The sequence below is a fragment of the Corythoichthys intestinalis genome, chromosome 20 (assembly GCF_030265065.1).
Source record: "Corythoichthys intestinalis isolate RoL2023-P3 chromosome 20, ASM3026506v1, whole genome shotgun sequence".
Lineage (NCBI taxonomy): Eukaryota > Metazoa > Chordata > Actinopteri > Syngnathiformes > Syngnathidae > Corythoichthys > Corythoichthys intestinalis.
Window position 1 is genome coordinate 25,549,563 of NC_080414.1, and position 12,484 is coordinate 25,562,046.

Sequence of the window (12,484 nt, forward strand, 5' to 3'; positions counted from 1 at the left end):
GTGCAAACAATACCTTATTGTACCTCACAGCATCTGTTTCTTTCTTTTTTTTTTTTTTTTACTGTATTTCATCAATATGACCGTTCTCCCCTTCGGTGAAATGTGTATTTGATGATAATGTTGACTTTTATTTTGTCATGCATGCTTTTATTTTGGCGCAGGAAGCGTAAAGCAGGTAGTAATATTGAAAAAAAAAAGAGCGCATGTGCACACGAAGAAGAATGTATTCGCACACACGAAGAAGCCGCGTAGCTGAGTGAGAGAGATAGAGAGGAAAGATTACCCCTTAGCTCCAACGTCTTGGCGAGGACAGGACAATGACGTATAATGCATGTTTTTGGATAGTTATTTTGAGATTTAGGGGTATTTAGGGGTACATAAATGGTTAATTCCAATTTATGCGGAAATTCGGGTTATGTCACCAGCGTAGGAACGGAACTCGTTCGTAACTCAGGGAGTACCTGTATATAAATGGAACTTTTTATGCGTGCGTTCCTGTTGGTGGGGGTCTGTGTATGTGTTCATTCCGTATGGACTTTGAAACAGCGGAGCAGATTTTGACAGAATTTTATACAGTTTTACTTCACGTTTCTGGGAATTTTCTTGGATTGGGTTTGATCTCTGTAGACCTCTGGAAAATGAATTTAAAACTCCAAAAATTAACATTAGAAAACCCTGATTGTGGAGGCGACAGTGCCATCTATCATTTGGACAAAAGATGCGTTCCTTGCGATTGCAATGTCAAAGTTGGCTTTCAAACTTTACAGTTTCATGTACAAATATGAATGTGCTGTGATGATACTTTGTGGCTTTTACTACTCCACAACAAGAAGCTGGATTAAAAAAAAGAAAGTACAATTTTCCAGAATATTTCTAAGGAATTCATTTCGGCTGGATATCTTATAATCTCTATGAAAGCAAGTATGTCTGTGTGGCTGTCTGTGTAGTCATTTTTTTTATTGACGCCAAAATGGCTCGGCGGATTTTGACAAAATTTTACACAGTTGTACTTTATGTGTCTGGGAGTGTTTAGATGGGTTTGATCTCTACAGGCCTCCCTTTCATGCAAGAAAATTAATTCGATATTCCCAAAAAATGTTCACTTTTTTACCTGAGATATGGCGGGCCATGCTGCTCAATAAATCCGTCCAGCATACATTAAAAAAAAAAAAAAGAAAAAAAAACACGGGGAAACCTACATTTCAAGGTTTCTTACAGTATGTGTCGATTTAAAACACCTTGGCCCCAACAACCAGTCAACCACTCTATTTCTCACAGTGTTTGAAAAATACAGGGAGAATAGTCTGGCTGTGCCAGGCAAGTCACAAGTAGCATGCCCAGCAACGCTGGGCCATACTGCTAGTGTTTGCTAAGTCAGCCATTTAAAATGTTGTGAATGAGCCCCCCCTTCCCCCAAATATAAATGATTGATTAAACTATTTCTTTACAGTAGTAATTTTTCTCAAAAGGAAAATCCTAGCCTCGCAGTATCAATGAGTTTATTAGTAACCATGTTTGTGTGTGTTTGAAGATTGTAATATTTACGTGTCCCTCTTGCCAAAATGGGAAGGTCAAGCTGGTGACGGCGTAGTTGCCTGCAGTCCTCCTCAGAAATTCAGCACTCTGACTGGCGCTTTGGGGAGCTCAGCCTCTTACTGACCCAATTCTGTCTTTCCATCTTCCTTTTCTCCTTTTAGCTGTGAGAATATGCACAGATGATTATGCATCACTCAAGACATTTTAACAGACACACACAGCTGTGCATATGTGCATAATGCAAAAAAAAAAAAAAAAAAATTCCATTGAATTCTTTTGTTATTGGAAACCAGCACACTACGAAAATATTTACAGAATATTAAAACCCCCATTTCACCAAAACTGGCATATGAAGAGTGAATATGACAATAGATGCAGAAGTTTGGATAGTGATGGAGGAGTTATTCACACAGTTCTACATGAACATTATAATCTTCCACCAAACATTGTTGCAGCTTTATTAGCTTTTTTAGGTTTAAAACTCCCCAAAACATCTGTTGACTCAAGCTTTAGGGCACTTTGATATTACACCAAAAACCCCTTTCAGACTTATATCCTGCTAAATTCCCGTGTAAGATGACGTGGAATTTACCCGTGTCATGGCTTTCAAACATAGGGATATGTACTGGGAATTACCCAGGTTGGACACTTTCGATTTGTCTCGTGTTGGAGACCGCTGCTCTCTGTGCGGGAAGGGCAGGAAGCAGGATTTTATAACCCGGACATTACATCATTTTTGGCCGGCACCGACCACAAAATAAACCTCACATTTCAAAAGATGGACGATGGACAGTCTCTTCTTTGGCTCTAAGATCCAGTTGCAATTTCATTTTATTATGTTTCCAGTTTTTTTTTCCCCCTGCTGTATATATATATTTTTAATTGATTTTCAAACTGATAATTCACACCATCAAAACAATACTACAAAACTCACACCAACAACACACAAAAAAAAACCCCAAAACAATAATCCTTCTACCATTATCATACTCCACCCTTTTCCCTCCTTCTTCCCCACTTTATCCTCCATTAACAAAAAAAAAAAAAAAAAAAAATCAGTCCACAGCTTGATCCAGTGAAGCTCATATTAGTTCTCATAACTAACAAAAGTTTAATTTGGCTATCTTTTTGGTTTGCCACGTTGATAATTGCGATGTTTATTTACCACTTTTTGTCTCTCTACGAAGAAAGAGAAAATGACGATTGGCTCGCCATGATTTTTACGTCATAAGCCTTCACGCTGTGACCTGGGAATTAAAAAGCTGCTTTCACATATGCTGTGTCCCGGACTTCATACTGGGACGCGACCTGGTTCATGTCCGTGTCAGTCGACCTGGGAAATTGTTTTCAGACATAAGGGCTACCCATTCAAATCCTGGGATTTAACCATAGTTCAGTGTATGTCTGAAAGGGGCTCAAGAGGACCAGGGTCCAGTTGGAGAGTAACCTTGCAACAACATTTGCAAATGACATGTTGAAAAGGTTCACTGTTCAAACTGCGCCAACCAAACTTTACAAATAGCATCACGTGGATCAAAGGTGCACTCATTGATTGGACAATTTTAGAAGAAGTCGTCGACTGTTACCTCGGCATATGAAGTTAATTAATTCCAGGACCTTGTTTGTAAGTAGAAATGGTTGTATGTCAAGCAGGATTTTCCCATAAGCATTCATTATAATTCTAGTAATTCGTTCCACAACCCAACAATCTACACTAAATCCTTTATAAATGCTGCTGGTACTATTGAAAATAGCAATTACACAGAGCAACACTGTGGTGGATTTGACAGAGTGAGAGAGGGACTTTTTACTTTCAGTTTGTTCAGCTGCGGTGGACAATAGGCATGTTGTGTTGCACAAGTTACCACAATAATGATTTATCACCTTAACTTATAAAGACTGGTGAACGGAGGTCGGAGGAGGACTGTCGAAATCGAAGACATTCTACGGCCATATTGATGAGCCGGTTCATTGACGCGCGCACCACGCTCATATTTTTCTATCATTTCCATCTTCATTTCAATGGTAAGCCTCACTTTTTCCACCACTTGCACTAACATTCTTGGAACCCATGTTAATTTCTCTTACAAGAAAAATCGCAGTGCGTCTGTCTCGCGGGAAAACAAACTGCAGCGCTGTCATAAATCGTCGCATTTCGAGCTTGTCGTCGGATATAGAGACAAATGGCGAGTCAAATTTTGCATCGACTGTCGAAAAGATTGTGTGTCAAAGTGATCAGATTTTGAGGTACAACTGTACCTCCCCTTCTGTAATGTAGCAGACGCGCACCCGGCTGTGGTTGCATTCACAAGCGAAGCAGGGTACGCTTAAAGCGGACTGAGACCAAAGATTTTTGAGTGGACCAGAGTTCGTTCATTTGTTCCAAACTAAAGTGCGGATGAGTGTTCATATTTACAAAACTAAAACTCTGGTCCATTTAAAAAGGACCAAACAGTGCTCATTTGAAAGTGTCCTCTGACTTTCCCTGGCTTAGCATATTTGGTGTATTCATGAGTGGTGGTAGCAGTCCTTCCTCTTTATGATTTCTAGAGCATAGATCAATATTTTGAAAAGCTTGTCTTGGATAACATAAATCGTAATACTTGTTGTAGCAGCGTACAGAGCCAGATACTGTACTACATTGCATGTGGTACTCCTTCAACAATGTGATCTTAAGGAAGTACGAGCAGACGACATACCTCCTGAGGAAAATGAACTCTAGCTGTCAGCAACAACATCTACTGACATTTTTTCACACCTTCATTGAGCCAGTCATATTGTTGCAACCTGCTGGAGACGAAGTAACTAAAAAACATTGACAGGGTGTGCTCCAGGAACATTGGACTTACCGTACTACTCATTCTCTGCATGATCATATTTTGCCATTTTCCAGCTAAACTATAAAAAATCTGAATAATATTTAATTCTACCTGCATATAGTTACTTATTTTTGTTTCAAACCTGTGTCAATATCTGCACTGCTCTGTGCCCACGTAATTTCACCATACTGCAGGGACAATTTAAGTTTTGTAGATCATCCACTATGGCAAAGTATCACTTTCCTCTTGTTCTCTGTGCCTGTGGCTTGTCTCTATTAGAGTTACTTGCATATAATTTCCTCTCCCTGTCGTGTTCCTTCTCACCTGTTCAAGTGCATTTCGTTTTTCGTTTATATCATTTATTATTTTGTTGTCTTGAGGCTCATTGTGGCATTCGTCCCTGCAGGCCCTTTGCCGTGTTTTATTTATTTATTTAGTCTGCTCCATGTCTACTATAATTAGAATATAATAAAATAGAACCCACTCAAAAATATACACCCCCCCACACACACAAAAAATGATTTCTAATAAAAAATATTGCATCACCATCATGTAAAAGGCCCACTATACTTAATTCTTCACATAGGAGGGAAAAAGAAAGCAAAATGTAGTGGTAGTTACATAGCTATTTTGTCAGAGAAACTGATTTTCTACAAACATAGCATAGCAATTCACTTCAAACACAGCAACACCCTCTGACAAAAGCTAGTTCATCCCAAGGACAACATCCCTTGACGCAAACTCAGCTATGTTGTTTATGGAGTGCAATGAAGTGAGGAAATCAAACAACAACATTTGAAAGCCTACCATATTTTCCACACTATAAGGTGCAACTTGAATAGAGTATTTTAAAGACTTTATCATATACTAGTATAGGGCACACCACATTATAAGGCGCAGCAGCAGCAGCAGTAGTAGTAGTAGTGGTGGTTGCGTTATGCATCCACTAGATGGAGCTGCGCTAAAGGGAATTTCATGGCATAATTAACCAATATTGATCCGTATATAAAGCGCATTGGATTATAAGGCGCACTGTCGGCTTTTGAGAAAATTGAAGGCTTTTAGGTGCACCTTATAGGGCGGAAAATACAGTAATATTGAACAGGTTTATCATTTCCAGAGCAGATCGAAGAAGGAAAAAAAATACATCATTCTTAGTACTCCCTACACCACATGATAATCTCTCAGTAAAATCATTGTGAGGAAAGATTTGAATTGTGGCCAAAGTGCGAGCTCTACGTCGATTCCTAATTGGTTGTTGCTGTTCCACGTCACAATGACTCAACCTTTAGCTCAGAATCGTCCAATAACACAACCGAGACTAATTCTAGACTACTATTTTAGAGCCATCTGATAATCGGACATTTTTTTGCACTAGAATACATTGGGGACATTGCGTGTGCTGAAAAGTGCTTATTTTTAATATTAATTGAATTATTGTTGTTGCAGAGGTTAAAATTTTCTAATTTTGCAATAAAACACAGTCATGAATTTGGAATTTAATGTTGGCCATCTTATTTCTGTCACAGCGCACTCCTATCACGCAATCAGTCTCATGATGTCCTGTCACTGATGAAAACCATACAAAATGTGGTGCTACCACAATGGTAGTACTCATTCTCTAAATGAGAAGCACTAACTCCAATAGATTCCCTCAAACAAAACAACTGTACAAATAACATGAAAATGTACTAATATTAGATCATTACAGCCTTTTCCCCCTTAGTGTTAATTAAAGGATTTGAGATTTAAAAATGTTTTAGAGCCATTTCTCTGTATCAAGGACGAATCAAAATTCCAGGCGGACTGGAATTATTTTATATATATATATATATATATATATATATATATATATATTTTACATATTTTACAATAGCGGATGTCTTAACGAGCATTATTTATGTTGTACTGAAACTGTTTAATAGCCATTATACTGTATGTTTTAATGGACGAAGTTGATTTGAAATAGAATTGATTTATATACAGTGATCCCTTGTTTTTCGTTGTTAATGGGGACCAGAACCCGCCACAATAAGTGAAAAACCACAAAGTAGCGGCCCCCCCACCCCTCTTTTGTGTGTTCAATGTATTTATTCAGATTTAGCATTGGAAAGAGATACATATGACGTTTTTTCCTTATTTTCCCCTCAAATAAAAAAAAAAAACACTATATTCATTAGGGCTGTCAAAATTATCGCATTAATGGGCGGTAATTAATTTTTTAAATTATTCACGTTATATTTAACGCATGCGCGGAACGGCCCACTAACACATTGCCGCGAACAGACTACAATGGTGCTGTTTTATGTATATTGAGAGCTAAGAGGCAGAGTCAAGCGAGTGGAGCTGACACAGGCATTCATTGGAGCTGCGCTATTTATTGGTATAAGCTTTGCATCTCTTCCACAACAATTATAACTATTGTGGCGTGCGATGTGGGAAAGAAAGAGATGATTTGCAGCCACCACTGACAGTCATGGTTGCCCAACTTACCATCATGCATTTGGGCAGTTATGAGCAGTTAAGTTGCTACAGTAATATGTAGTGAAAGAACAACAAAAATAATATTCCTGTCTCTCAAATAAAAAATAAAAAAATGTTCACAAAAAGAAATGCGCTCAATGCAAAAAGAACTGGCATTACCAATCAAAATAGCTATGCAAAATAATACTCAGACGTATTCTTTTCAAACATTTTGTTTAGCTCAAAAAATACACTAGATGGCAAATATTTAGTCACAATATACAAACTATCAAAATTACTATAACTTGTACTCACATTTATCTTTTAAGAATTACAAGTCTTTCTATCGGTGCATCCCTTTCACAGATAGAATGTTTATAATGTTAAAGCCATCTTGTGGATTTATTGTTATAACAAATACAGTACTTATGTAAGGTATGTTGAACACATACATCCGTCTTGTCTTATCTTTCCATTCCAACAATAATTTACAGAAAAATATGGCATATTATAGAGATGGATTGAATTGTGAATTATTACGGTTAATTAATTTTTAAGCGGTGATTAACTCGATGAAAAATTTTAATCGTTTGACAGCCCTAATATTAAAAAATGCTTTTTAAGCACTTCAAATGTAATAATTATAAGTTTTAAACATGTTACTGTCCAAACAAATTATTTTTAAACAAGTAGACAAATGCTTGTCTTTATTAAATGCTTCATTGAATGAGTCCACTCAAATCCGCACAAGCTGCTCACTTACACACCAGTTGCCACAGCAACTGTTTAACAAGTTAAAAGGTGATTGACACATGCGGTGCTTTGAAGTTTCGGCTTCGGAGCATCTCTGGCAAGATCAATCATCGTTAACTTTAATAAGCGACTAGTGCACTGCCTGACCTAGAAAACCGGCAGGAGCGAGAGTGAGAGACTACGTGATCAGATAAAATAAAAAATAAAAAATGCTTGATAAAATACAGCATTTATTTATTATTTTAATCGAAAAAAAAATCTGTGATCGACAGAGGCCACGAAGATTGAAGCGTGAAGTAACAAGGGATGACTGTACTTAAAAAAAAAAAAAAATCTTGTAAGATGAGGCACTAGCAATATACTTTGAAAGTACATTGAAAATAATGTTTTAAAATTATTTTTCCTAAGTCAAATGATTTTATCCATCTTGAGTGTTAAAGATTATTTTACAGATTAATGTGTGAGAATATTCCACTTATTTTAATAACTATTTGCTCTTATTTAGCCCATACATCTAAAAGTTGGTAATTTTTCACCTAAATCAAGAAAGATTTGCTTTCAAATATTGTTATAAATAACAAGAAATCAGAGTAAAATTTACTCGAAGCACTGGTAGACATTCCACTTATTTCCAGTGGATTTACACTGAAAACAAGGGAATTTAACTAGTTTTAAGAAGGTTTGTTTTTGCAGTGTGGAGTGTTATCCATAGGCTCTGTATGTGGTGTTTCTATTAACAATCATCAACTGATATTTCAAAAAATCCCAAGCCAAACTCAGCCATTGTGAAGGGCTTGTTCAGCATCACTGAATCTGGAAACTGCTGCCCCAACAGATGGCCCCAAAATAAAACAGCCATTGCAATAACAGACGGCGAGAAACCCAGATTTCCCCAATAAAGGAGAGAGAAAAAAAAAAAGTTTCATTTTTCTTTGTGTTGACAGCCTCAGAGAACCCTGGTGCCTGTCTGTTACCAAGGTGATACCACCTTCCACAATAAAAATGAGATATCCTTTTTGTCCCTCTCTAAAGTCTATTGCAATCTCATTTGTCAGGGACATGTTTAAGACTGGGTTTACATTCCTGGTGTAGGTGTCAAGTTGAGATTTACGTCGCACCAATATCCAGTTCTCTTTTATATTCAGATGTATTATTAAGTGCACCAACATTCCATACCTACAGTGGTATGAAAAAGTATCTGAACCTTTTTAAATGTCTCATATTTCTGCATAAAATCACCGAATGTGATCTGATCTTTGTCAAAATCACACAGATAAAAATGCAGTGTCTGCTGTTTTTAATATTGTTTTTTTTTTTGTCTAGCACAACTTCATCTTCAGTATATACAGTACATCTTGTCATTAGGGTAGCAGGTGTTGTTGAGGTTGAAGTCAGGCAACCACAGGGCACACAGAGACTGACCACCATTTACTAGTATAGTTAAAGACCTATATCATTAGCACAAATAAAACGGGCAAAATAAATTTAATACTACTGCCGATATGAATGGAAATATTCACAAAAACATGCTGCGTTTGGAATTGCATGGTTGTCATGTGGGCCTTACTTGTTTCGTTTGTGGTTTCAGTTTTGGGAAAAAATAGTGTAATTCTTTATCACTGAGCTACAAAAGTGTGCATCTTATATTTTAATCCTCACTGATGGCTTTTGTTAGGGTGGTGTATTTTATTGAAATCAGCGGTACAAAAAATATACCTAATTCATGCTGGTTGACCCTTAGCATTTAACAAAAACATAGCACTTCACATCTTTGAAAATGCCAAAACATGCCCAAAGATAATTATGTAGTCTGCAGTTAAAGATTCCTTGAAATGATGGAAACCTCACCACATTCAACGAAGTGTTATTCAATAGTATGAGACAGGGTCACCAGTAAAGCCCCATCTGCATACTGCGTTTAAAAATATCAGGATAACAAGCGGCAGTCACAGTGAATGATTGCAAGGCTGGCATAGCAATTGCAAGACAATAGCATTGTAGTGAATTGTAGGGTGGGATAAGACCTTACATCATGACACTCATTTTACTTAACTGCTCTATTTTTCCAGAATGTAATTATTTGCAACTTAGTATTGATCCATGTCGTATCAATTGTTCAAAGTATTAAGATAGTTCTAGATAAGCTGCCATCTGCAATTAAAGAACCCAATATTTATACTTACTATAGTAGAATCAGTGGAATTTTCAAATGTTATAATCCTGACTAAAATTTACAATGTTATTCGAGTCAAATCAAAGTGAGATTTTATGAAGCATAAAACACAAACTACTTGTATTTCAGCAGGGGTAGCCACTCTTGTCAAAGCTTTCCTTCAGATTCAATTTTTTTTTAATAAATCAAGATTTGGGTAGCATAATTACCAGAAAGCATGATGATGCCTTGAGGGCTTTCTTTGGAGCTTTAGAAAAAATGATAGGGAAGACCAAGACTTGTTGATGTAGTTAGACATTTTAAGGAACAAGGGGCCTTCTTTGTTTAGCACACTGTGAGGATGCCACATCAACAGGAACAGCTGAAATAAAATAAAAAATTCTCACGTCTTACAATTTACCTAGTTCAGGAAACAAGAATGAACCAACATTTGTGAGAGCACACTGTACCAAACATAAGAAAACCTTTAATTGCACAAATATTGTAACGACTAAAAGTATCTTGTACTAATATACAGAGCAGTGTTGCTCTTTGTTTTTCTTAGCCTTTCGGACGATAATACTTGATTTTCTCAGTCATACTTTAGTCATTTCAAAATGTATCTGACGTCGTTTAGTTTTCATTGACTTAGTCTCGATTTAGTCGACATTTCCCCAAAATGTTTTCGTCTGTAAAATTCAAATGTTTTTGTCAAAAATGAATACATTAATAAAAGTTTCCAACAATTTTGAATAAACATTGACGGATGAGCACATATTGTAGAATCTACAAGGACAACACCAACTTCCTGGTGATGATACACACTTAGCAGCAAAACAGTAGGCTACATCATTTTAAATTAATTATGTCCACTTGGAAGAGGACGCTCGCCGTAAGCACAAGCCTAATTACGCGAATGCTATGCTAACTTTATGATCTACATTTTAATGTGTGATCACAGACATTTAATGGCGAAAGCAACATCGCATATTCTCTCTTGCCAAGATAAGAAAACAAATCTTACTATTTGTTACTAAGAAACAAGCCTGGTGACTGGAGAGGACACTGGTGAGTTGGAGGGGCGCAGAACGTCACATGAGTGACACAACCAGAAACTTCTATAATGCATACTAAATGTTACACATTGTGAACATGTGACGGAAACTATAGCTCATTTTCGTCACATAATCGTCCGTCAGACGAAAACTGGCATTCGTCTTGTTATGTTTTAGTGCCCCAAAGACACGTTTTTAGCTAGTTATCGTCTCGTCATCGTCATGAAAAAATTGTTTGTCAACAAAAAATTTTCGTTAAAGTCATTGTTGACGAAAACAACACTAATCCAGAGTATTATATCAATTGTTCAGTAGAAAAGTGCTCCCACACAGTGGGGGAATGTTACAGGTTTCAAAATCGATGTAAACCATAATAATGTTTAAAGAATACGCATTTTCTGAGGAGGGTGAAGGGAATAGATACCGTTCTGGCACACACGATGTAATTGTTTGAATTAGTCTAACACATTCATCTAACTATAGTTTAGGCAGACTTCACTGCATGCCCTTGGACATAGTAAAGTGAATCACCTTATCGGGGCTCATGAGGGGGAAATGGAAAAATGGTACAGTTTCTCATAGGCACCATCTAACTATTTGCATTACTCTAACACACGTAATATAATTAATCAGGGAATAGTATCATTTCTCATATTTACCGTAGGACTGCACTACTCTACCACACCTAATATAAAATAAATAGCACACCATAGTTTAATGAAAAGAAGCAGAATAGATACACAACGCCAGCTTATCATAGAAGTCCAACGTGTGCGTCACGAGCAAGATTGAGGCACCAACTCTTGCAATCAGTTCTCCCAGCCACTGCAAGGACAAAGAGCAGGGTACGCTGTCCTAAAGCAAGTAGCGCCTTGCCCAGCCCGGATAACAAGCTGATAGCGGGCGCTTGGGACGTCAAGACCAGCGTCGGTCGCTGTTGCAACCACGTCCCATCAACGCACGAACCTAACCCGCCAAAACCAGCGGCAGAGGGATGATCCCACAACAACACCCAGACACACCAGCCCACACCGTCTTGCCTTCAAAAACACTGGACACTGAGATAAGAGATTCGCTGCTCGGAAACTTTTCTATGTAGCCTTGTTTTGTATTTAGCATTGTTCCTCCGTCGTCTGTTTTTGCCTTGTTTTTGACCATTGTCGACGAATAAATTGTCAACCTGTTTTTCGGTGAGCCTTCTTCAAACTTTTGGAACATGGAGTCAGTACAAAGGGTTAACACAAGAGGTGAACGCGTGGAATTTCCGCCCTCCCGGTGGACGCACGGAGGCGGTAAGCAGCTGAGCACTATTTCCGTTCGGCTGTCGCCGTTTCCGTGCGGCTTGGTGGGGGGCGGTGAATTCCAACAAGGGGAAATTTGTTGAGAAATGTATTTGACAAACAGAAATGAAGAATATAAACCAGGTCATAATCTTGCCTTTGAATTTCTCTTCTTTCTTCATAAAGGATGAGCCTGTACCGAGTCACAGAAACCTCACTCATTAAAAGTGAACAAAAAAAGAAAACTGAGTTCAAATCCATTTGAGAAATAGTAATCCTCTCAGTCAGCGTTAAAATGGTTTAGGAGTTTGTACTTCGTGTACAACAAAAGTGAATTATTGTCAATGCATTTAAATAGCCGCCCAAACAAAATGGCTCATGATATGTCTTTAAAATGGCTTTGAATGAAAATGCACATATATTTGC

General features: G+C 37.5%; 1 long non-coding RNA gene across 1 annotated transcript in view; it reads right to left on the minus strand.

The window, feature by feature from the left end:
* Nucleotides 1-12,484, minus strand: part of LOC130908508 (uncharacterized) — a 252,956-nt gene that overhangs the window by 39,566 nt on the left and 200,906 nt on the right. The window contains exon 2 of the long non-coding RNA XR_009061609.1: nucleotides 1,546-1,697. This is a non-coding gene — a long non-coding RNA (uncharacterized LOC130908508). The remainder of the gene's footprint in view (nucleotides 1-1,545; nucleotides 1,698-12,484) is intronic.